Source organism: Balaenoptera borealis (genome assembly GCF_965194805.1).
Source record: "Balaenoptera borealis genome assembly, chromosome: 12".
NCBI lineage: Eukaryota > Metazoa > Chordata > Mammalia > Artiodactyla > Balaenopteridae > Balaenoptera > Balaenoptera borealis.
In genome coordinates, this window is record NC_138869.1 from 91,740,335 (window position 1) to 91,766,279 (window position 25,945).

At 37.2% G+C, this 25,945-nt stretch overlaps 1 protein-coding gene and 1 long non-coding RNA gene across 3 annotated transcripts in view; one reads left to right on the top strand and one right to left on the bottom strand.

Moving 5' to 3' along the window:
• The window catches only part of HDGFL1 (HDGF like 1), a 740,887-nt gene that overhangs the window by 180,723 nt on the left and 534,219 nt on the right, over positions 1-25,945 (bottom strand). The window contains exon 1 of one of the 2 annotated variants that reach the window (XM_082346427.1): positions 7,105-15,503. The exons of the other annotated variant lie outside the window; for it this stretch is intronic. The gene's annotated coding sequence lies outside the window, so the exon portion shown is untranslated. Of the gene's footprint in view, positions 1-7,104; positions 15,504-25,945 lie in introns of those variants that run through there. 2 annotated transcript variants of the gene reach the window in all.
• Positions 1-25,945, top strand: part of LOC309607661 — a 345,875-nt gene that overhangs the window by 179,460 nt on the left and 140,470 nt on the right. The window lies entirely within an intron of this gene.

Genomic DNA, 25,945 nt, shown 5'->3' on the forward strand with positions numbered 1-25,945 from the left:
TGGCACAGGACCTGTGACCTGGATGTGGCTGTAGAAAGCCCTGGTCTGGCCTTCTTCCCTAGGACCAAGAGGATGTTCCTTCTCAGGATATTTGCCTTCATCTTTCTGGACCTAAAACCCTGAAACCCTGAAATTTTCTGCCTAAAGGGCCCTAAGCCCTCTCCCAAGGCCATGTGAGGAGGCTTCTCTGGGACAGATGGGCAGTGGAGGGTTCACTCCTAGGCTCAAGTGTCCATGTGTCTGCCTAGAAGTCCACTCATAGTAGGGACACGACTATAGGTAGCAAGTGAAAAGGTGTGGGTCACAGGCTAGGGCTCCTTTTCTGCTTCTGCCTGGACCCCACTAAGATAGGAGTGAGCCTATAGAATTTATCATCTTTCCCCAAAACTGTAGTGCCCTTTTGGGTTTAAATGCCTTTCTTTGTATTTGCTCTTCTCCAACCTGGAGTTCTTTCCTCCTTCCACTCCTGGAGAACTCCTCCAGATCCAATTTCACTTACTTTTTGAAAATTCTTATGACTTTTCTCATGACAAATTAGCTGTTCTCTCCTTTGGGTTACTAGAGTAGGTTTTACTTACATTTACCATAGAAATTAACACAACTGACCATAACTATTTATTCACATATTTATCTCCTTCTCATGAAAAATTTGGGGCCAGCAAGACTTAAATTCAAATAGTGACCCTTCATAAATATTTCATAAATGTATGTTGAATTAAATGCACAAAATACATTATTTATAAATTGGTTATCAAGGTCATTTCTCATGCCAAAATTCTTTAGGCTACGTCTTAGGATAATGTTAACTTTTTATTAATGTCAGGGGATAGAATAGTAAACTCAAAATCAGTTCAAATATTTTCCAAAGGTGAATAGTTTCAAAAATTCCACCTATAAAGACAAATTCTTGACAGATAATGCAATCCTTGAAAAAAACTGACGGTTATACTTAGCATGGCTTTAAATGGAGAGAGATATTGACAACCAAAAACATGACCAAGGAAATATGTCCTATCCATACACTGGATGCCTCCATTAAATCAACTGTCACTAAGTGCATTAGGGTCAAAACAAAGTCCCATCCTGGAGAAATTCAAATTGATATATTTACTGTAGCCTGCTCCTCTGCAATGCAGAGAAATGGGAAATATTATCAGAGCAATCTCATGATGATTATTATTCAAAGCAGTTAGGCATATTCCTAAATTCTGTGACATACCGTGTAAAAGAAGAGAAAGTCTCTTTTTTTCTCAAAATCGCAAAAAATTCATAATAGCTTATATTTTTTACACCCTTACTAGATGTTAGGCACTCTTTCAGGTAGTTTACAAATAGTAAATTTTTTAATCTCCACAAGAACATCAGGAGGTAGAAAATAAGGATAAGAATAGTTAAGAAACTTGCCCAGGGTCATTATAGGAGAGGGACAATGACAGTCTTGGAGGTAGAAAGACTGAAACTTAGCAGTCACTATTTATACATGGGAATTAGAGCCATGGGGGAAGTGATGAGCAAGGAACAGCTGGTCAGTTTGAAGAAAGATGGATCCCTAGGGAGACCAACATTGAAGGAGTGGACAAACAGAGGAGCTCATGCAGGAGACAGAGAAGGTAGCACCAGAAAAGCTGCAGAAGAAATAAGAGAAGTGATGCTCCAGAAACCAGAGGAGGGGAGAATTTCATGAGGTAGCTCAACATTACCAGACCTTACGCACACGTCGTACACTTGAACATACACAGGTCCCTATGTGCATTTAAAAATTCTTTCTCAGACAGTTTAGATCCAGGTTAAAGCCATATTTGGTGAGCTGGTGAATGAATGGAAGGTGATGATACAGGAGTAAAGAAAGATGAATCTTACAGAGGACACTAGAAGAAAGGGGGAAACACAAGGCAGAAGTTTGAGAGATAGAGAGTGTCCAAAGTTGTTTTTAACAAGCACATATTTTCCTTTCATGGAAGTGGAAAATAGCCAAATAAAGCAATTTTAAATAAGGGAAACTTTTATTTGCTCAAGCCACTGGCTTTCAGCAGAATCCAGGATCCAGAATTTCAGCTCTGGGTCCTGGATACTCAGTGTCTGGTCAGCAGCATTAGCGTCTCCTGGGAGTTAGTTACAAATACAAAATCTCAGACCCCACTTCACCAAAGAATCTGTGTTTTAATTAAAAAAACAAAAACAAAAACAAAACCCGGTGATTCAAATGCATTTTAAAGTTTGAAAAGCATGAATCGAGATTCTACTAAAGATAACTCAAGGGAAAACCTTATCCATTACAGTATAGATTAAAATCATTTTAGTTTGTTTTGTGTGCACACCAAAGTCACATCTAATTTATTTGTAAACATCAGCTTTGCTCTTTCACAAACCTAGTAATTAACTAGTCTCAAGTTGACTTTCTATCTCAAGTAATGAACAATTTACTTTAAAATTAGAATGCTTTCGCATCAACAGGTTGTGTAGATTCACTTGAGTGTGGCTCTCCCTGCAACGTGCGGTATTCTTTATCTTCCTCTAATTCAATGCAACATCCAATTTCCAGAGTAAATGTTTTATGGATTTATCTCAATGACGATACTTATTTTCTTTGAACTTTCCCCAACTTATGTCATAGATGCATTATAGGAGAGTAAATAAAGGCCTCCAAGTGGTTTTTATGTGGAATGTAGCAGTAGCAAGGACAGCAGAGAATGGGAAATGATCTAAGGATCAGAGAGAGGATTCCATAAAAGGAAAACACACACAGGAGCAGTCCTTGTCTGCATGATTCCAATATACACAAACTTCAGTTATTATGGTTAAGTGAAATTATATCAGTCTCCAACAACATGGTTCAAATTTCAGTTACCACAATCTATCAAATGAGAGCAATCGCTTAGAGTATAAACTTTGCTGCTAGCTCTTCCGTCCACAAATCTCGATGTAAAGAATGGGTGTGCATCCTATCCCAGAACCAATCAGGGCACTTCTTTCAAAGTCTGTTGGTGATGGATTGGTCACTGTGCATCTCTGCTTCAGTGCATGCACAGACAGAAAGACATGTCATTGTGTTGCCCCCTTGTCTTCCAGTGAAAATCCCACATAACATTTTACAGAAAGGATAATCAAGAGGGAAATGGCCAACAAAGATGAAAGTACAGCAAAGAAATGAAAAGGGCTAACACTGGAGGTTAAATCAGAATCTTACATAAATAGCTGACCATGGGAATGTTGACTCTGCTACCATTCAAGAGACTCTGGACATGCAGCCATAAAAACTTAGTAAAAGAGAACTTACCAACATAAACGAGGAAAATGGTTGGGATGAAAAGGATGAAGAAGTCCCAGAGGAAGCGACATCAGTAAAAATAAATTCATATGAAAAGAACTCTCGGGCTTCCCTGGTGGCGCAGTGGTTGAGAATCTGCCTGCTAATGCAGGGGACACGGGTTCGAGCCCTGGTCTGGGAGGATCCCACATGCCGTGGAGCAACGGGGCCCGTGAGCCACGGCTACTGAGCCTGCGCGTCTGGAGCCTGTGCTCGGCAACAGGAGGGGCCGCAATGGTGAGAGGCCCGCGCACTGCAATGAAGAGTGGCCCCCACTTGCCACAGCTAGAGAAAGCCCTCGCACAGAAACGAAGATCCAACACAGCCAAAAATAAATAAATAAATAAATAAATAAATAAAAGATTACTATTAAAAAAAAAAAAAAAAACTCTCAGTTTCATGACATTGAAAGCACACAGGATAAAATGTTGGAAGATGATCCAAACTTAGAAAGCAGTAGGGCAATTTGCTATGGCCTAGAAGATATTCACTCCCTATCCTAAGTTACATAATGAGAACAAGACAACGTTGAACCAAGAAGGTTCAAACTATTCTTGATACGTTTTCACAAAGAAATAAAGCACTTTAATTATCAATATTTCTCTTTTAAATTATAAAACACTAAATAAACAGACATTTTAATGCTTTTTCATTTCCCTACACATTTATGACTAAAAGTAAGAGAGTTTTAATGTTTTAACAAAAAATTATACAGATCACCAAGAAACATGACTTTTCTTGTTATTAAAATTGCTTTCTTCATGTTCAGTTTTCAAAGTCATTTTTACAATCCCGCACTACTGTGCAAAGTGAAGATTGTCAATAAGTATAGATAGATGATAATAGATGATAGATGATGATAGATAGATAGATAGATGCACAAGTAGAGATGAGATGAGATACAGATAGAAATGGAGCTATATAGAGAGTAATAGAAGAAAATAGTCAAAATGAATTTAGACATAGTGGTAACCCTGAAACATCATTTTTTGTGTTCCCAAGTACCAGGTTTAATAAGGGAAAGTACGCTTGTATGTATATGCACTGGATATCCAATTACAATATTCATATGCATATAACATGCAGCTTTTGAGTAGGGATCATTGGGGTTTATCTTTTAACTTGCGAGTTGATATACAAGAGATAATTCTGTGAGAGTTCTGCCAACAGCTCTTTGTATATAACAATAAGGGATACTCCTTTGCAAGTGTACTTCACTCTATGTAATACATGTGATCCTAATCTTATATAAATTCTATTCTTCTAAATTAAATCATACTTAAAACCACAGGAAAAAATTTCTAGTAACAAAGAGTATCACTATTTCATCTATAAAATAAAAAGCCTACACAAAAATATGTAATCATTTTTATTTAAATTTCCCATGAATCTATAATATTTTATATAAAGTCAGTAAAAATGGGGTTGTCCTATTAGATTGTTTTTAATTTGCAAAACGTAAAGAGGTTCAAAGTATGACATGAAGATAAAGATATTAATTGGTTCTTAGAGATTATCAAATTACATTGTGAAAACCAATTCCTAAAAAAAGGTAGAAAACAATATACGTATGCTCAAGATGAGGAAATGCAACTAGTTTAATAATTCACAGAAGTGTCCCTTGACCATTTGGTAATTTTTCCCTATAAAATTCATATTTATTTCGCAGTTTCTCAACTACTGAGAAACTGTTGCAGTTTCTCAATGCCTTCTTCTTCTGTAAGATATAGTTGCTATTAGAAAACCTTGCCTCTAGGAGGCCCATATCACTAGTTCTCACCAATGGATTTTGAGGGAAAGTTGATTTTATCACTCTGTACGTAGAACTTTCTGTGATGATGGAAATCTTTTTGCACTGTCCAGTATGGCAGCCACAAGCCACATGTGGCTATTGAAAGGATGAACATTTTATTTATTTAACTTTAATTAATTTAAACTTAAATGTTAATAACCACATGTGGCTAGTGACTGCCATAATGGGAAGCTCAGTTCTTACCTTTAGTAATAAGCATTCTAACTTTCAACAGGACACAAGACTGCTTTCAGCATAACTTCCTACCTACTTGTAGCCTGTGGTCCTGAATTTTGAAAAGTCTGACAAAAGTAAGTGTGAATTTGGATAATGGCATTCGTTTTTCTAAAAGGAAAGAGGATAGTTAACAACTATCTACATCTATTACCTTTAAAACATATTTTATTTTTCCTTCAGAAGCACATTTGAAGGTAACTTTTTACTATTGATCACAACTGGGGCAAAGGGCAGGGAGTTTATCAGGGAAGTCAGGAGAATCCTGTTTTCTGTTACCCAGGGTCAACTGCCTGCTGCATGAATATTACAACCTAGACTCTCTTCCTTTTCCCTCCTCTTGTCAGTAAAATTTCTCAAGCCATTAAGTTATCCAGAGCTACGTCGGCATAGATTCTTAGGTCAATTAATATAGGTGAAACAGGAATATGAAGGACCATAGAAACGCATATGACCAAAGCCTCCCTCTACTTTTTATGATAAATCCATAACCAATACACTAAGAGTACCTGCATAATTCTGAGATATAAACTTAGGGTACCTCCAACTCCCTACCCACCTCCCATAGTGAACACACTGTTGACAGTGGTATAACTCATGTAATTTACTCTTTCCTCTTCTTCACTGTTGTTTGCTCGACCACCATTTTGTCTCACTCTCACCCATGCCCCAAGATCCAGTGCAATAACAAGTATCATTTGTACCTGGCCTGAGAGGTAGGACATGAGCAGTTGCTCTACTTTGGCAAAAACTCTTACTATAAAGAGCAAAGCAAATCAAATTTTCTCTAGACAGACAGTATAACATATCATTTTTTAAATCAAAAGAGCAACGCAATAAGTAAATTTTGTAGATTTTAACGCTTCACAATTGTTTACTATTTTTTTCTCGGCAATTTCAGTCGCTGTGAAAAAAATTATTTTAAGAAATCAGTATTTATCACTGTTTATAAAAATACAGAACAAACCTAGCCAAGATACTATCCAAAATGGAAAAAAAAAACATATGAGACCCTTGTCAATTTTTAATCAGCAAAGAACATCACACTAATCAAACTTAATTAAATCATTAAATATTTAAAATGAATTTCTAACTCTAGCTTATTGAATGGTTCCCTTTATGTATTCGAAGTCCTATTATGAAGTCTATATATAGAGAAAATTCAAATGTAAAACCAAACAATTTAATGTATTCATCTCAATCAAAAATTCCATTTCACTTATCCTTCTGAAATTTAAACCACCTCCGAACACTACATCTCAATTTATATTTCCTCACATCAGGAAACACATAATAAAATACTGTTACAAATATATCACCTACAAAGTAGTTGTGCCTTATAAATATAACTCATTCATCTCACATGTTTCATTTCATTTCAATAATAATGTATAATAATATTGTCCAATTTACAATGAATGCCAAATTTCTGGTAGATGATATTATGGATATTTACTAACTTCATTTTTTACATCACTCACAACCAACTATATAGACATATATGTGTCTTCAACATCTTTCAGACAAACATTTCTTACAGTGAGATACAGGAATTTGCCTTTGTAAGAAAGCCAGAATTAGATACATAATTATTTTCTTTGGTAAAAATGCAATATATCAGGCATATTACTACATGGATTTGAATACACCTATAGGGTAGCCATATCTCTTATATTATACTATGTATATTAAAAGCCACCAAAACAATAAATACCAGTAAATAACCAAACACATTACAATAAAACACAAGTATACTCCTGGGTTGCTTTACCTTGGCCAAATACGAGTGGAAGAGTGAGCATTCATTCGCTCATTTGTTGGCATGTACTACACTAAAACTCCCATTAGGCAGCTTCAGCAGAAAGCAGGAATTATAACCCTTGCTGGACCCAGAGTCTTGGTAAGTATGGAGATCTTTTCTCCCTTTGAAACTTTCAAACTCCCTTTGAAAGACAGAAACGCTGTAGACTACTTAGCCTGGTAACAGAAACCCGAGCAGTCTACTTTCAAGTCACTGACCTCATGTCTCTTTGATCTGACTAGTCGTCTTCTCTCACCATCCAGTTTGTTGCCCAAATGACAAACTGGAATCAGTTTACAATCATCCAAATCTGCCAGTTCTACCCAAACATCTTTTGAACCTCTCCATGTGGCCTCCCTGTATTGATCCCTCACTCCAGCCTCCCTGACTCTCCATGCTTGCACGGCAAGCAGCCTCCTGGTCTTTGCTTTTCTCCAGGTTGTATTATATAATATTTTAAACCCACTTAACAGCTTGTTTTAAACCTTCTTCTTAATCTTCTTAATACTCTCTTGGGCTCTCATGCAGAGAAAGCAACGGAAATCTTTGAAAGGAGGAGAAATGTCTCAGAGCATAACAATCTGCTTCAGTGAAATACCTCTCCAAATGTACCACTTAAAGCAGTTGCTTTACTTTTAAAAATGAACAATTAAAATACAAGAAAAGCTATACGCAGTTTTCTTTTCTTCTTTTTTATTCTCAGCAGGCACAGTAGTTACACCTAAGGCAACGGTAGTTTAGATGTCTGGTTTACAACCAAAAAATTCATAGTCTGTAGATAATAGGTTAGACTGTGCTTGCCTGGCAGATATATTAGAAAAAAACATCTTTTGCTTTAATATTCTTCCTAAAATTTTCTCTAACTTCACACCTCCTTCAAAGTTCACCATTCCTTAAGGATACAACCCAAATTTATCAACATGTCACACAAGTCCCCTGACAACGTGACCCTAAATTATTTTACACACCCCCAACTACATACCTATTACTCCAGGCAAAATGGACTATTAGGAACATTCAACTTTCAGCTGCTCTCTGGACGAGCTCACTCACTCAAAGCCATGCTTTTGACACACCAAGCCTACTACTCTAAAACTGCCCATTGTTCAGGCATTTCTCAGATTTCACTTCCAGGAAATAAGGAGATATGCTTTACGCTTCAGGCACTGGGATTATATTTTAAAACCAAACAGATCTGCAAAATAAAGCAGCATTGTCAGATAAACAGAAAAAAGGTCAAAAGGAAAAGTTATGAAATACTGAAATATTCAAGTGTGCCATTTCAAAACTTTAAAGGGACTTTGTATCCTCCAGTTTTAGAAAATAAAAACACTGATTTAAAATGTACATTATTATCTGTTTGCTCTGAGCTAACATTTCAAAAATAAATAAATAAAAATCTAAGCCAGATATAAAAGACTTAATCATTCATAAAAATTTTTAAATAATAAAAATAAGTAGAAATAAATTAAAAAAGAAAGAAATAATTACTTTAGTATCTGCTGTAAAAAATGTTTTAGATGTTTTTTTTCTTTAATCGTTCTGTTTCTGTCTCTTGTAAGGAAACTTACCATGGTAAGGAAAAAGGAAAAACTGATATTGTGGTACAGTATAAGTTTACTGTCCAAGATTAACCATTTCAGCAAATAACCATTATGTTTATTATCTAAGAATACCATTTCAATACAGTATATTCTCTAAACATATTAGATAGAGGGTTAAAAAAAACTGTATTCTCTTCTCTGGTCTTTTAATCTAATAAATTGGAACTAACTACTAGAAGGTTTTCCAGAAATATGTTTTTTCAGTAAAAACTCACTTGTGCTACTCCTTGATATTATAACATGGGAGATGAGGCTTCAGCTGTCTTAGTAATATATGGCATTCTATGTATTTCAGTGAGACCCCAACAAACTGGCCATCTCTCCGGGCCGGGTGGGTGGAAATCTATCCCAATATAGGGAGGAGCGGGGGGAGTCTGGCTTATTGAAGAACGCTAAAAAAAATTAAGTACTTAAAATGAAGCATATTTAAAAAGGGTATACATCACTTCTTATACATTATTATTCCATACTCCAGAAAACAAAATAGGGGATCCAAGTCAGTGATAAAAGTATTTTTATAATTCATTTCAGAGTTAAAAATAACAAATTTAGCTGAAAACTATGGAAGCTTACTTTCTATTTGTAAGACTTTATGAGTGTGTTTTGTATTATGCTATTAAACCAAAAAGAATATTAGATTTGGAGTCAGATGTATCAGGCGTCTGTCCATGCGACACTGCCTAAATTAGGGTAAAATATTTAAACCTCTCTGTACTCCAGTTTCTCTACATATACAATTAATGTTTTTATATATATCTTATCATATTTGTATCAGCCTCAGTATATTTACAATTAATGATGCATGTGTGTTTTTTTCACATTAGATAGTAAGCTCCCTGAGAGTGAAGGTTATGTCTGATTTGTGTTTTTCTTCCCCACAGAGCACAGCATAGCTTTTAACACTGCTGATATTTCACAAGTAGTACAGAATCGTAGAGAACTGAAGTTTTTACTTTGGAATTATAATTCCCCAAAATGTGAATCAGAAAAGAGCTATGAATTCCAAAAAGTTTGTGAAACACTGCATCAAACAATTGAGAGTTTCTTTTCTGCAGAAGTTATTAGAGACTTAACTTTGCAAATGAACATCATGGTTATCTGAGAGGAAGCTACAGTCAGTGGTAGAATCCCTCTTAACCAAAGGATCGGCACTGGTCGTTTCTTTGTTAAACGAAAAAGTCCTTCAAACACATTTATCTTCTAATGCTTCTCTTCATATGTGGCCATGGCCTCTACTGGCTATGCCCAGTGAGTAGAGTTTCCAATATCTCCCCCCCCTTTTTTTTTTTTCCAAAAATCAAGCTTTTTACACATCACCCATAATTACTAGATTCAATTTCTTTAAGGTAAAATAGTATAAAGACGTTGGGAAAAAAATCTGAGTACAGATGCCTAAGCGTTCATTTTTTAACTGTTTACATTTTGTAGCTCATTCCTCATTGGATAGTAATGTTTTTAGACTCAAGGGTTATACCAAAGTAATCGATTTTCATTTTTATTGAAATAGCTCTCTTATCACACTCACATGTCATTGACTTGTATAGTACTTCATTACATTACATAATTATAATAGCACACACCATGGGCATTAACAGGTATGAGGACTAACAAAATTGTCTCTGGGTGAGCGTTAACTCACTTGGAGGGAGCTGTGATGGGCTGGCCGCAGAGGGCCCCTGTCCTGGGGTCACTATTCAGCCAGCTGGGGACACCAAGACATATGTTTAGAGGAGAACAGAGGGCATCCCTACAGGAGGAGAGTTAACTAAGTGAGGGTCACTTACATAAAGGTCCATGTGTGTCACCCATTCCATGAAAGACATTGCAGAGGACCTTGATTTGAAAGGCCATAAAGTCTCTTTCAAATCTAAGATCATTAAGAACATTCTGTGAAGTTTTTTGTTTGTTTGTTTGTTTGTTTTCTCATCATATGTCCTGTTTTCTCAAGAAGACTACAGAGCCTGTTAGGGTAGAAAATATGTGTCCCACTTATTTGTATCCCATGGACTAAATACTGCAATGCTGTATCAAGAAAAAGTATTTACAAGCATATATTTTAACATAATAAATTAATACATTACAGCATGAGTGATGTAGACAAAAATGTCTTTAAAATAAGATGATCCCAGCCACAGTATTTTCTCAGTGTCTGAGCCATCCAAAGGCTGTTCTCAGTTATCCCAAATTCACTTTGCTTTCTACCAATTAGCACGACATGGAATGGTTTGGAAAAGTTCAAGGCACTGTCCCATTTATAATTAAATATAAGCTGACCATTAGGATTTGGTAAAAGTACTGCTTGTGATTTCATTTGAAGCACTGATCTGTCATCCAAAAGCATTTAGGCAGAAATGAATGATTTCTTGATAAAATGTCCACCTGAGTTCAAACCAAATTTGCAACCAATGAGGCATTTACAAAGCTATGGCAGAAAATATGCTATCTAATTAGAACCTAAATAATATTCAGGAATCTAGTGGTGACTTTTCTTGCCACTCCTGCCTAAGAATTGTAGAGCTTCTGTTTCAAATGGTGGTAGTAAGTGATAAAAAGTTGCCCCGGATGTGGTAGCATACAAATTCCTCATTTCTAAATCCACAGGAGAATATACTGAGAGCACCTGACGACAATCGCTGTCATAAAAAATGAGAAATGAATAACTTCACTGCTTCAATTATACTTTTCCCGGTCAACTCACACACCCCCTTTGTTCTTCTGCCTCTTCATTGTCAGATTTCCACAAGGGGCAGAGTTGGTTCAAAAGTAAAGTTGTCTATTGCAGGGAGCACTCATCTGATTATTCTTATGAGTAACGTTTATGATTAACATCATTTTGTCCACCAAACAAATTAAGAATGTTAAGAATCCCAGTGCAGTAGAAACACAGTGGGACCTTGTTCCAGGCAATTGGGATTCACAACTTAGAATTTTCACCTGGTTTAAAAAAACAATTTCACTTTTTTGAGAACTGAATTGTGAAACATACCAAGAGTCTCAGGAAAGAGCATCGCATGCAACATTTTATTTATTTGAAAACTAATTCTTGATTGCTTAGTGAAATTGTCACTTCCAGTGGGTCTTTTTTCCCCCAAAGAATTCTAAAATTGCAAAAGTCATAAATTAATGAAAGAAAAAATATCTTACTGAGTTTTTTTGTCTTAGAAAATCTCACTGAGTACCTCAAAAGTTTAATATTCCATTGCTAGCACTCAAAACTAAGTTCAACTTTCAGGTGAACTACAACAGAAAATTTTCTTCTACATTTATGAGTCATTTGAAACTTTGCTGTATTTCCCAAATGCCTAGTTCTGCAGTCAATACCTAAGAAACTCTTCCCTATGAGTTAGGGAGAGATTGAAGATAGCTCTAAGCTCACTCATGTTTACAAACCAAATGCAACCATAACTAGTCAGTTTTTTAAGCAAACAAAGAACAGTGACATTGGGCTGAATATTCTTCACTCAAACAACAAACAAACCTTCAAAGATTGTCACTGCTACCGTTACACAATAGACACCACAAATTCTACATCACGGGTGCCTAAATTAATTTGGAAATCATGGAGTATCCATGGAAAGTTACAAAATGGATGCAGGTAACAAGAAAAATAAATAAATTCCACTAATATTCAAGTTGTGTTGGAAAGCAAAGATCTCTGCAACGATGTACTGTTTTTCAAACTTTCATCAGTAAGAAGGCAGGGTTCATGGGATTCCAGAAAGCCTCTCTGTCCCCAGACCTCCCTCCAGGGTAGAACTGGCACCAGTTAGAAGCAGGTAACTGCCAGGCAGCGCATACCAAATACCAATGACTCCTTAAAATTGAAAGCAAACGCAAATGCCTATTCTCCCACCACAAGTCAGCCATAGATATTTGTTTCTATGTCTTCAGTAAATTCTAAACTCATTAGAGATGCCTGAAAAAATGAAGTCTGGAAGGAGGAATGAAGGGATGTGTCTACATCGCTCATTATCTTTGGTTTCAGGCAATCTGTAATCTTTGTAAATTGCTAACAACCAAAGAGGTGTTTATAAATATCAGTAGAAATAAGCTAAACAAAACCAGAGCCAAGGTTTGCACTTCTATTACTCACCACTGTTTGGACTGGGAATTAATAAAGTTCACAGATTAACTAACTACTGACAAACAGGAACCAGACTCACCTTCCACATGCCAAATGCTTGCCAACAATTGAAGTTCTCCTCTTTATAGACAAAAAAAAACACAGCTTTGTGGCAGCATCTGACCTCTCTCCTCTTGGTATTGCATAGGCAAAAGTAAATACCCAAGTAATACTGTGAGTTATAAGCAATCCTTCAGGGAAAACTTTACTTAAGAAAGATTAGAAGATGATAAAAAAAATTCCTTTAAATTTTAACATAAAATCCAAGATGAAAATTAAAAGTAGTTTATGATGGGTTTCACAGGAGGGGTCTAGATTATATAATTTTTCAAAACATGCAGATATATCACTAAGCAGTCATCTGTAGGTTTCAAAATACTATTTTAAAGTATATGTTCTATTATCGCAAAGAACTTAGAACCTTCCAATATTTAAAACTAAATCCAAAATACTGTTCCTAGGGCAGAAAATAGGAAACAGCATGAATGAACCTTTCCAGTCACATTGGCCCTTCCAATGGGTAGCAGTAAAATGGAGGGAAAGCTGAACTACCTTGTTAAACACACATGGGTTCTAATCCGGTGCTGCCACAGGTAGATGATTCAACCTCTCAGGTTTTCTGTTTTCTTAAAAATTTTTATGTATTCAACAGCTGTTTATTGAATGTTTACTCAGTGCCAGGTTTGCCATTACAGGATGAAAATACCTTAATAAATAAGACAGGTAAGGTCATTGATTTCACTGAGATTATATTCTAGAGGAAAAGACAGATATTTGAACAAGTAATTGCAATCTTGAAGAGATGCTGAAAGGGGAAGGATGGGCACTGTGGGAGCAGATAGCAGGGCACCTAGTCTGAAGGGTTAGGAGTCGCTATCCAAGGAACTGACACAGAAGCTAAAAATCTAAGGGATACATGGGAGAACGCTGAGGAAATTATAGGAAGAAGCATTCTAGGCAAAGGAAAACAAGAGCCGGCAAAACAGTGGAGGATCGTGGTGCGCTCAGGGAACTGATAAGCTTTGGTGCAGCTGGATTGGAGAGAGAAGAGCGAGGACAGGGCAAGAGTGAGGCCGAGGCCCAGGCAAGGGTCAGATCTAGGAGAGACCCAGGAACACTGTGCCAGGAAAGTGGACTTTATTCTAAGGACAAGGGGAAGCCATCCAAGGGTTTAAGGAGCAGAGACACATTATATTCGTACTTTTAAAGCAAAGTCTAGTGAAGAACAGAACCTGTATTAGAGGAGGCAAAAGGAGATCCCAGGGATGTTAGTTAGGGGACTGCTGATTATCCAGGAGAATGATGGATCAATCTGTGGTAGAAGGTCAGGAAAGAAATGGACAAATCTGTAAAAGATTTAGGAAAAAGAATGGTTAAAATTTACAACCATATATATATATATATATATAGAGAGAGAGAGAGAGAGAGAGAGAGAGGAGGGATAAGGAAAGCAAGAGAGAAAGAAGTTCTCTAGCTATAAAATAAGGATATTCATCCCTGCTATGTATGGTTGTGTGAATAAAAATGTAAATGTGACAACGTATATTACATTACACATCTCTTAACACTGCCTAGTGCATAATAGAAACTCAAAAAAATGAAAACGGGGCTTCCCTGGTGGCGCAGTGGTTGAGAATCTGCCTGCCAATGCAGGGGACACGGGTTCGAGCCCTGGTCTGGGAAGATCCCACATGCTGCGGAGCAACTGGGCCCGTGAGCCACAACTACTGAGCCTGCGCGTCTGGAGCCTGTGCTCCGCAACAAGAGAGGCCGCGATAGTGAGAGGCCCGCGCACCGTGATGAAGAGTGCCCCCCCCCTTGCCGCAACTAGAGAAAGCCCTCGCACAGAAACGAAGACCCAACACAGCCATAAATAAATAAATAAATAAATAAATAAATTAATTAATTAATTAATTAATTAATTAAATTTAAAAAAAAAAGAAAACGGCCAATTTTAGAGTCAAATGAAATTTCATGCTTCTCACAGGTGATGCGAGTTGAATTTTTTTCTGGGTCAAATCTCTTATCTTCGAACTCTTCCATTGTGAGCAAAGACTGCGGCCCACCAATGCAAATGGAAATGAATGTGGTGTGACAGAGCACTGTCACTACACGGAAAGAGCCTACAGTGAGTCTTCCAGATTATGAATGGTCTGCCTTTACATGTTGGCAGCCAATAAAAAAGTGTTATTTGAGACTATATCTCAATCAGTTTGGTGAGATTTGTCATTTAAATTTATGAAGACAATCAAGGCCATGAGTTTGCGTTCTTTTCCAGTGAGTCCATTTTTACTGCTGTGGGTTAAACCTTCATGATGAAACCCTTTGGGATTGAATAAAGTCTTGAGACACTGCACAGTCTGCACCCAGAGTGGCCAAGACAAAGTTCTTGGGCAGGCAGTAGAACTGAGGTTGACCCACGCACAAGGTACGTGCAAGTGGAGTTGGCCACATGCTGACCCCCTTGGAGGACAGGGCACAGGAGAACCATCCCAGGACAGAAAGAGCCTGTCCTATTTCTTTCACTAGAGACACAGACCATCACTACCACCAAAGAGGAGGGTGACCTTTCTATATTACAGGTTAACATGCATACATTTACACTCCGTATTTATAAGGATGCAGTTCTAATAAAAGAACAGGAATCGAACAGGCATTTTCTAAATTTGTAAGACCTACATATCATTATGCAAAATTATTATTTTCTCCCTGAATATTCTATTGTGCCATTACAATGGAGTCACATCTTACTCAGCAATTAAATCAGTGGGGAAAAAATTGCATAGAGAAAAATGTTACTCTTGAACATTCCTTAAATCACCCACAAAGAATGGTATACGTGGTTTTATACATACTTTATGGTCTTGCAAGAAGTCTCACAGGGTCAGCTTTTCATCCAGGATTGAAACAAATTGCTGTTTCTTCAGTGGAGAAACCAAATGAGACACCAGGCCTGAGTTTAGTGGCTATTTTGCAAAAATACATTTTTTTGCCTGCTTTCTGCTTTTTTAAAAAAATTTTATACAACTTTTAGAGGTTACTTTCTATTTATAGTTATTACAAAATATTGGCTACATTCCCCATGCTGTACAATACATCCTTGAGCCTATCTTACATCCAATAGTTTGTACACCCCACTCCCCCATCCCAAATAGCCCTACCCACTCACCAGTAACCACTAGTTTGTTCTCCACATCTGTGAGTCTGCCTTTTTTTTTCCCAAGTACATGTTAGTTGAGTAAGTTAAAGCCATATAACTCCACTGCATACAAAAGTACTTTTTAATCTATTTTCAAAATTGACATTCAGATAAAGTCCCACTCTAATTACTGAAAGAAGCCTTCAAGAATAATTTGAATAAATGCATTATCTAATTTAACTAGTAAATTAGCTAACCCTTTGTGCCATGTCATTTGAAACAGTAAAAAGGCACTCGCCAAATTATTCATGTTCTTAATGAACTAGAATGTTACATGTGCAGAAAAAAGGGGGGAAAAAACAAATTTTAAGATTTCCCTCCTCTTTTCTCACTCATACATGTACATAAATCCAAACTGATCCCAATGTCACCTCATTCTAAACTTTCATCGATTCTCATTGAATTTTAGAACTGGAAGACAAGTCCAAGATTGTCTGCCATGCCAGATGCCTTCTCTTTGCCCCCTCCGGATACACTCTCTGCCTTCTCCACCCTGCTTTCAGCCTGTGTGGGGCGACTCCTATGGACCACATCAACAGGCCCCCTTACCCTCTGTCTTCCTGTTGGGATCAACGAAAGGGAAGCCCTGGCAGGAGATGGATGGAAGGAAGGAGAATGAGAGCAGTGAACTTATTCCCCCAGCTCCCCCCTCTTAAGTTTGCCCCAGATACAAGTCACAGCTTCTTCAAGGTATCCTCCTCTGCAAGGCTCCAGTCAGGTTCCAGAGATTCCCCCTCCTCTCATCTTTTTGGACCTAATGTGATAACAGCTCATCTAATACTACCCAACTCCCATAACTTGATAAACACACATTCCTGAAATATTCTCATTTCAGTGTGCTCTTTGCTTTCTGTTTGATCTCTAAATGATACAATTTAACTTTACACATGAAAACACTGAACCTGAGAAAAGTCATGTGGCAAGTTCAAGGTAACACAACTACTTCGTGGGAATAAACCAGAACATTCCGTGGCTAGTAACAGAAGCTTCTCTGAAACAAATTAAACCGACAAAGAGATGGAGATGTTCTTTGGACCGCAGAGCTAGAAGTTCAGTGGGACTGAGCTGGAGCACTGGATGCAGGGGTCTGACCTCCGTCAGCAGGAATGTATCTCTTTTCTCCGTCCCTCTGCTTTCCTCCAGGTTGACCTCATTCTCAGGCAGGCTGTCCCCACAGGATAGAAAATACAACTACTAGAAGCTATAAGATGACTCCCCCCAGTAGTTCTAGCAAAGTTCCAAAGTTGAGTACAGTTAAGCTAGCACTACTCACAAACCCACCATCAATGGATCATAGTGAATTCTGATTGGTCAGATCAAGACAGCTGGCCATCCATGGAATAAGATAATAGGGTCAGCCCCACCCGCAAAGCATAGACTCGGGTGGGGAATAGATAATTTCTAAAAGAAAAAGAGAGTGAGAGAGTGAGACAGAGAGACAGAGAGAGGGAGAGAGAGAAATGTTCCCCAGAAGTAGGGGTGAAAGGAATGTAGAACTAACAGATATCTGGTATACTGAAGCAAGAACAGAATCAGTTATTCTGAGCCCTATTCGATTTATGTTTCACTATGACACATACATAAACCAAATAACCTGACCTAACCTGAATCTTATTCCATAGAAGCTAAAGAAAATAATCAAACTGTAAATACCAATGACCGACATGTCTGGCAGTTACAAGTTAACAGAGAATCTTCACATACATTATCTCATTTAATTCAGTTATTCCAGATTCAGAATTCCAAATTCCTTGCCTGTAGCATTTTTCAAGGTCAGACAAATGTCTGTGAACTTTGAGAATCCAAAGATTATTTCTAAATGCTTCAATTGTGTTCACATGTTGTTAAGAAACTACAGTGTAAACATTTGAGAAATGGTTGTCAGTTTTATTGTGCTAAGAATCGCTGTGGAAATTCAGCCAGAGACCCATCAAGATATATTTCTGGGCCAAAGTCCAAAGTTCCTGGATTGGTCATGTCTTCTTTTCTGCAATCTGCATTTTACCCAGGACCCAGGGGTCACTCTAATACTAAAAATACAGCTTCTCCAACCCCTGTGAAAACCACTGACCGAGGCTTTTACCATAATATTGCAGAAGAGCATGGATATGTGTGCTCACTTACGCAGAAATGCGTGGTTAGTATAAAAATCCCAAACAAATGACCAAGAGGTCAAGGCTGGCAGACTCTTGTGATGGTTTTGAGGCAAACTGTGGGTTTGCTCTGGTGAAATTTAGAGGTCAGAAAACACATGAAGAAGACCCCATGATGATGTATTTAGTAAGCTGGGGAAGAGTAACAAACTTTGTCTGGATTTCACTCAATTTAGAGTGAAAACTAGAACTTGAGTCAGAAGCTTAAGAGGAAAGACCAAACATACTAACATGAAAGACTGAACAGAATTTCTTTTTGAGTTAGGACAACAGCTGGATTCTGAGGGTTCCCCAAACTTTGCAATTGAGACTCACATCATGTGATGTTTTCAAATGTGCTTTTCTAAAAAGTGATGGCAACTGTTGATCAAACCCAGTCGGCAGACTTAATGTCAGTAATCCCCAGAACAGAGTTTATTTCGTGCTTCTAGTTAGAAAAACTGAAGCTGATACAACTGTCAAAACTCAAAAATATTTTCAGTGCACTTGACATGAGAGTTAGGTGGAAATACCTGCTCTCTGGAGGAAACGTCTGAGAGAACTGGCGAGAGATGGGATATGAAGATGGTAAAGGAGTGAGTGAGTGAGTGAAAGGTGACTCTAAAATCTTGAGCCTCTATCTGTGTATTCACTCAACAACACTTACAGGGCCCTTTTCTTTTCTACCAACTACAAAATAGTAGGAAAGAAAGCAGCCCAAGTCAGCCTGCTTTTCTAAACCAGTTACTGAGCAGTATTAGAAGGAACCATCTTAGGGGATGCAATTTCATTCTGCAAAGAGCTGGGAGGCACCCCTTAGTCTATAAACTATAAGTAAGGGGATTATCTAAAAGTAAATTCAAAAGTACCTGCTCAGAATCTTTGAAGCACTTTTGGAGTCTAAGTAGAAATGAAATGCAGGTCTGGTAACCAAGATTCAGTCACAGATGAGTCACGTCCAGAACCAATTTAGATAAAGATCAGTGTATCATATCTGGTCATATTGGTTGTATTGGAGTCTCTCCATTTTCTAAATAAATGACTGTGTAGTATCATTTAAGACCCACAATTCAGTTTTCATCTCAGTCTGTCATATGAACTTTGACATGTTAACACTGTGTTGGAAAAAGGATGCAAACAAGCAGAGTTACCAGAGGTTTAGAAGCAAAGTAAGAGCTACTGTTATGGAAGGAAAAATATTGCCTTGCCTGACCTCTGACATGATGTCCAACAGGTTAAGGCAAAGTTAAGGAACAGATCACACCTAAAGATTTAATTTCTGAGTCTCTTGTTTTGAGCTTTACATCCTGAACATGGACTTCCACAATATTATAGTTCACCATCACCACTTCAGGAAAGAACACAGGAAGAAAAAAAGTTGTCAGGAGAGTTGATTTTATACAACCCTTCCAACACAATATGGTTAATATTTAGTTTCTAGCAATCAGATAATGTACGCATGATACACGTGTCAAGTAAGTATTGATATAATACACTAAATCATTTACATGCATGCATAGATGCACACATAAGACTACATGTTCTAATGTTATCATAAAGCATGTCAACATGCAAAAAAGTCCTATCCCTAAAAAGTTGTATAATTTAAAGATATAATTATATTGTACCTAAGAGAATGACAGCCAGCCATACAATGGGTATTCAACAAATACTGTAACAACAACAGAAAAAAAAAAAACTATCAATACAACCAATTTTCTGGGAATAAAAGAATCTAAAGGGCTAATTCACATTACCTCTGTGTTTCTATTTTCTTCCCTAAATTGCTATTCCTCCAATAAAGTATAAATAATTTGCATTCCAAAAGCACGGGGTGGAAGAAAGTTTGTCACTCTTGGCACCTAAGTGTGCAAGATTATCACAGGTGCAGGCAATTAATGAGCAGATTGCCCTACGCCCAGAGTCCTTGGGGGCCCGTCAAATAACAGTAAAGAGACAGTTGAGATCTCAGCTCAGTTACAAATAGAATTAAGCAGAGAAAATGTATGCACCCTGTTCTCATTTTCTCCATTTTCTTTTGAAATTGAGAACACACATAGGAGTTACTTTGAAGTTAGAGCTGCTTGAATATGATATTATTGATTTCCATAACATGTTTTTTGCTCTGCAATGCGGATGTGCATTTTTCAAACATATTAAGCGAGGCTTTGATCTAATTTGTTCCACCAGAACACTCTATAGAGGCTGAAAACCATTTCTATATAAGGGTTTGCTATGCTGAGGGGAAGATTGCTCTAGCTTGCAAGAGGTTGGAAATATCCCATCTGAAAGCTCTTTTCAGTCCTCCTCAGCCTAAACATTTTACTGAGAGGAGTCAAAGGTCACCAACTGTCAAAACAAAACCAAAATTACACAGTGCTCCTGCAACGAAGCTAAGCAGAGGGGAAACTCAAAGTTCAGCAACTGGACTCCTTAATGCAGCAAGTAACAAACAGTAAAAATGCCCTTAAAAAGTCACAGGTATATTCTTCTAAATCCTACTGATTTTTACAAGTTGTCCAATAAATTTAAAAGACTAGCCTCTTAGGTATCAATGTAGAGACTAAATTGAACTATTCGAGAAGGGGGAGTGGGGGGCCAGTCCATACTTTGAACTGTCAAAGCAACCAGCCTGCAAACTCCAAAGCACCAGATGGTTTCATAAACCGGAAGGTTCATAAATCTTCCCTTAAAGTTTCCAATTTCAAAAAGAGGCTGTTTTCTTTGTGGGATTGGGGAGTGGGGAAAATTTTTGCCATTGGGTATCTGACTCACGAAACCCTAATAGCCTTCTAAGTTTTCTTGCTCTACATGCTGGAGACAAGCAGAACAGAGGCAAAGAGGACACGCTCAGAGCACAGTGTCATCCGGCAGCCACCTCACTGGGGAGAGAAGACCTGAGCTTCTATTTCTCAGCCCTGACTGTCTCACCACGGCCATCACAGCTTAAGGAAGTTCCAAGACTTTAAACATTCTGGGGCTGAGTTAATCGACTCATTCTTCAGTCAGAAACTTCACAAATAATTCTGATTTTCAATTACAACCCCAAATCTGCAGCTTTTAAATCATATTCAGCAGTGGCCAGAAAAAAGAGGGAGTGATGGGGGAATGACTTCTCTGCGGTCTACTTTAACTTCTAACGGAGCCAACTCTATCCCCAAGCTTTTAATGGATGGTTGTGTTTGAGCTCCCCGTTTGCCACTGCCTACCAAGTGGGCAATGCAACAGACAGCCAAGAAGAGTAGAGAAAATTGGAGGGAAAGAGGGGATGACCAAAGAGCAATTGGTAGCCACAGTGTGAATAACCAGCTGATTTCATTTGTAAAGGTCTGTGTGTGCACCTGGTATGTTGAGCATCTGTGTGCCAACTTGGTCAGGATGGGATTCGACCAGGCAAGAGTCTGCAAAAAATGAGAGGCTTTGATTTTGCTACGAAAATTAGTGAATCAGAAAAGGGAAAGTATTCTAGGCAGATCCATCTATCTCACATAGCTTGGCCACTGAAATACGTACACATCACATATTTCATGCCCTCACATTCCTCTCCTGTTCTGTCTGACCCTTCACTGCACATTAGCATAACTTCCTCCCCATAGATTTCTTCCTTCCCCGTATAAACGTATGAAACCCTCGTCTCCCTGTTTATCACAATGTTCTTGGGAGGACCAAATACAAGACATAATGGATGTAAAACTGTTTTGTAAACTATGAAGCTTTGTAATAATTTCAATTATGATTATTAATTCATATACTGAAATATACAAAAGATAGAGTGGAAAGGAAAACATGAGAAATGCTAAATGTTTAAGATTGCTTACCTTTAAAAAAATTAGGTTCAAGATCATTTAATAATTACATTCAAGTATATTAGGGATTATTAGACTAAGGAGCTTTCAAACTCTGTGGAAAACAGGAAAAAAAATGTGGAATGACTTCAAGCTTCAAGGTATACATAAAAAGAAATTCCTGCAGTCTGGATTGTTGAGTCCTGGGATGGATGAATCATTAAAGGAGACTGTGGTTTGATTTCCTAAGAATTATATAAGGAGCAGAATGATCACCATCTGATGTAGTTCATACTTTGTAACCAAGCAAAAGGAGTGAGTAGATTAGGTCACCCCAATCATGTTTTCCAGCTCCAAAACGGTCAAAGTATTAATTTTTTAAAAGACCTTATGCAAAGCCCCTATAACTTTAATACAAACATCCACATTTTAAAAAGTAAAATCTCCTACAGATTGGAAAATCAGTTTAAAATTCCAGCTATGATGCTAACAAACAATAAAAATACTTTTTAAATAAAACATGCACTACACAATAAATGGAAACTTTAACAGCAGCCATTTCAGATGAGACTTCTAAGACACTCCAAGAGGTTCAAAATTGTATCACAGAGGTGGTAATAGAAACACAAGACCAAGTTTCTCTGTTTTTGTTTGCACCCCCATAAAACCTTTATAATCTGAAGTGTCCAGGAAAAAAAAATATTTTGGTCACATCAAAACTGTTCATCCTTTCAGTGACTGGTCATTAAACACTGTCACTGACCTTCCAAACAAAAGTTAGTGGCAAAAAAAAAAAAAAAAAAAGTTAGTGGCATCCTTGTTATGAGGTCTTTCCATCTACACTTTTGTATATCTGTATGTATATGTTGATGTGCATGTATGTGTATTTTATTTTTTTTAATATTTTTAATATTCAAAGAAAATGAAGGGGGAAAGTTAAAATTCTCTTCTGATATCAACGTTTTGTGGTGTGGTATTTTCACTTCTTTCATTCAGACTTTATTCTGAAAAGAAGAGAATTAAGGTAACAAGAGAAGAAGTCTAAATTTTTGATCTTCGCACACTGGAAAGTGGGATCCTGACTTTCGGTTGCATGCCAATAGCTTTATGTTGTGGTATGTGTTGGAGAGGGGCATATGTATACATATGAGTGCCACCGGTGCTCTGGTAGCCTGAAAAATTTCCTGCACCACCGATCTAGTCCTGACAGGAGGCGTACAGCTTGGAAAACAAAACCCCTCCCTCTGTGTCACCTCAGCCTTCTTGAACTCCTCAGAAACACAAGTGATGGAGGGAGAGGCTTGTATTCCACACAAGCTGTTTCAAATGATAAGGGACTTTGGCACCTCTGGAGACCAAGCACCCAGCCATACCAATGACCATCTTCATGGAGCCTGGCCTGTTAATTGGTCCTGAAAGCGGTGGAACCTACAAAGATACTAGAAAGACAAAAAAAGAGGGTCCAGTTGAAACTGAGGCAGGTGGCTGAGGGGTTTTTCATCCACTGATAACTACTTAAATATTAACCCTTTTGCCTAAATGGTATTTAGCCATTGAAAATCTTCTCCATTCTGCCTTTCTCAGAAGATACTGCAAAGAACAAGTTCTTTTTTTTCCCTACGTAGACACCAACACAAATATATCAAATGTCACAAACAGTGACTAGTAGGAAGAGTAAAAGTATTTTTTGAGGTGTAACTGACAAAATTGTAACTATTGAAAGTGTATAACATGATAACTTGATATATGTATATATTGTAAAAGAATTCCCCTTTCTATTGAGTTAAGTAACATGTTCATCACCTCACATATTTACCTTTTATTTTTTGAAGGGAACACATTTAAGTTCCATTCTCTTAGACAATTTCAATTACATAGTACAATCTTATCAATTATAGTCACCATGTTATACATTAGATCCTCAGACCTTATTAATCTTACAAGTGAAAAATGTGTAACCTTTTACAAACCTCTCCCTATTTCTCCCACCCTCCTGCCCTTGGCAATCACTTTTCTATTTTCTGTTTCTGAGTTCAACTTTTTTTTTTTTTTTTTGAATTCCAGATAACTGAGATCATACAGTATTTGTCTTTCTCTGTCTGACTTATTTCACTTAGCATAATGCCTTCCAGTTTCATCCACATTGCCACAAATGGCAGGATTTCTTTTTTTAATGGCTAAATAATATTCATATATATATATATATACATATACACACACACACATATATATATTATATACATATATATATATATATCACATTTTTTTCATCTGTTCATCTGTTGACAGACACTTAGGTTGTTTCTATACCTTGGCAATTATGAATAATGCTACAATGAACATGGGGCTAAAGATATCTCTTTGAGATACTGATCTCATTTTCTTTGAATATATATCCAGAAGTGGGATTGCTGGATCATATTGTAGTTCTATTTTAAATTTCTTGATGAACCTCCACAGTGGTTTTCCACAGTAGCTGTACCAATATACATTCCCACCAACAGTGCACAAGAGCTCCCTTTTCTCCACAACCTCACCAACACTTGTTATTTCTTATTTTTTTGGTAACAGCCATTCCCTGATAATTAGTGATGTTGAGCATCTTGTCATATATCTCTTGGTCATCTGTATGTCTTCTTTGGGAAGAAAAAAAATGTCTATTCAGTAAAGCTGCAGGATACTGTTTTGTATATTTTATCCCAATATACAAACTTCAGTTGTTGGTGCATATCCATATACCAACAACAGTCTATCAGAATGAGAAATAAAGAAAACAATCCCATTTACAATTGCATCAAAAAGAATAAAATACTCAGGAATAAATTTGAGCAAGGAGTTGGAAGATCTATACACTAAAAACTTTAAGACATTGATGAAAGAAATTTTTAAAAAGACACAAATAAAAGGAAATATATTTCACGCTTATGGATTGGAATAACTAATATTGTTAAAGTATCCATACTACCCAAAGCTAGCTACAGATTCAATGCAATCCTATCAAAATTCCAAGGCATTTTTCACAGGAATAGAAAAAAAAAAAAAAAACAATTCTAGAACTTGTATAGAACTGCAAAAGACACCAAATAACCAAAGTGATCTTGAGAAACAACAACAAAGCTGGAGGCATCACAGTTCCTGATTTCAAATTATATTACAAAGATACAGTAATCAAAACAGTATCATAGTATCATAAAAACAGACACATAGATCAACAGACGAGAACAGAGAGGCCAGAAATAAACACACATGTATGTATGGTCAATTAACTTACAACAAAGAAGCCAAGAATATCCAATGGGGAAAGGGCAGTCTCTTCAATAAATGGTATTGGGAAAACTGGATAGTCATATGCAAAAGAATGAAGTTGTACCCCCATCTTATAGCATACACAAAAATCAACTCAAAATGGATTAAAGACTTGAACATAAGAGCTTAAACCATAAAACTCCTAGACGAAAAGATTGGGGGTAATCTCTTTGACAATGGTCTTTGCACTGAGGTTTGCAGTTTGACACCAAAAGCAAAGGCAACAAAGGCAAAAATAAACAAGTGGGACTACATCAAACTCAAAAGCTTCTGCACAGCAAAGGAAACCATCAACAAAATGAAATGGCAACCTATAGAATGAGAGAAAATATTTGCAAACCACATATTCAAGAAGGGCTTAATATCCAAAATATATAAGTGACTCATACAACTCAATAGCAAAAAAACAAAGAATCCATTTTTTTAAATGAGCAAAGGAAGAGTAAGCGTTTTGATAAATCTGAAGATTAGACTGCAGATGATAGACACAGCAAGCTTTTCCTTCCAGAGCAACAAAAGCCTGTGTCTTCCTGGCATTGCTTTCTTTCATCTCCACCCATCTGTTTGGCGATTGCAGTCCACAGTGTACATCCTTCACTCAATAGCAATCACCCCACAGTGAGCTATAATATGGACCCCAGAATAGCCCCACTGGGCAAAAA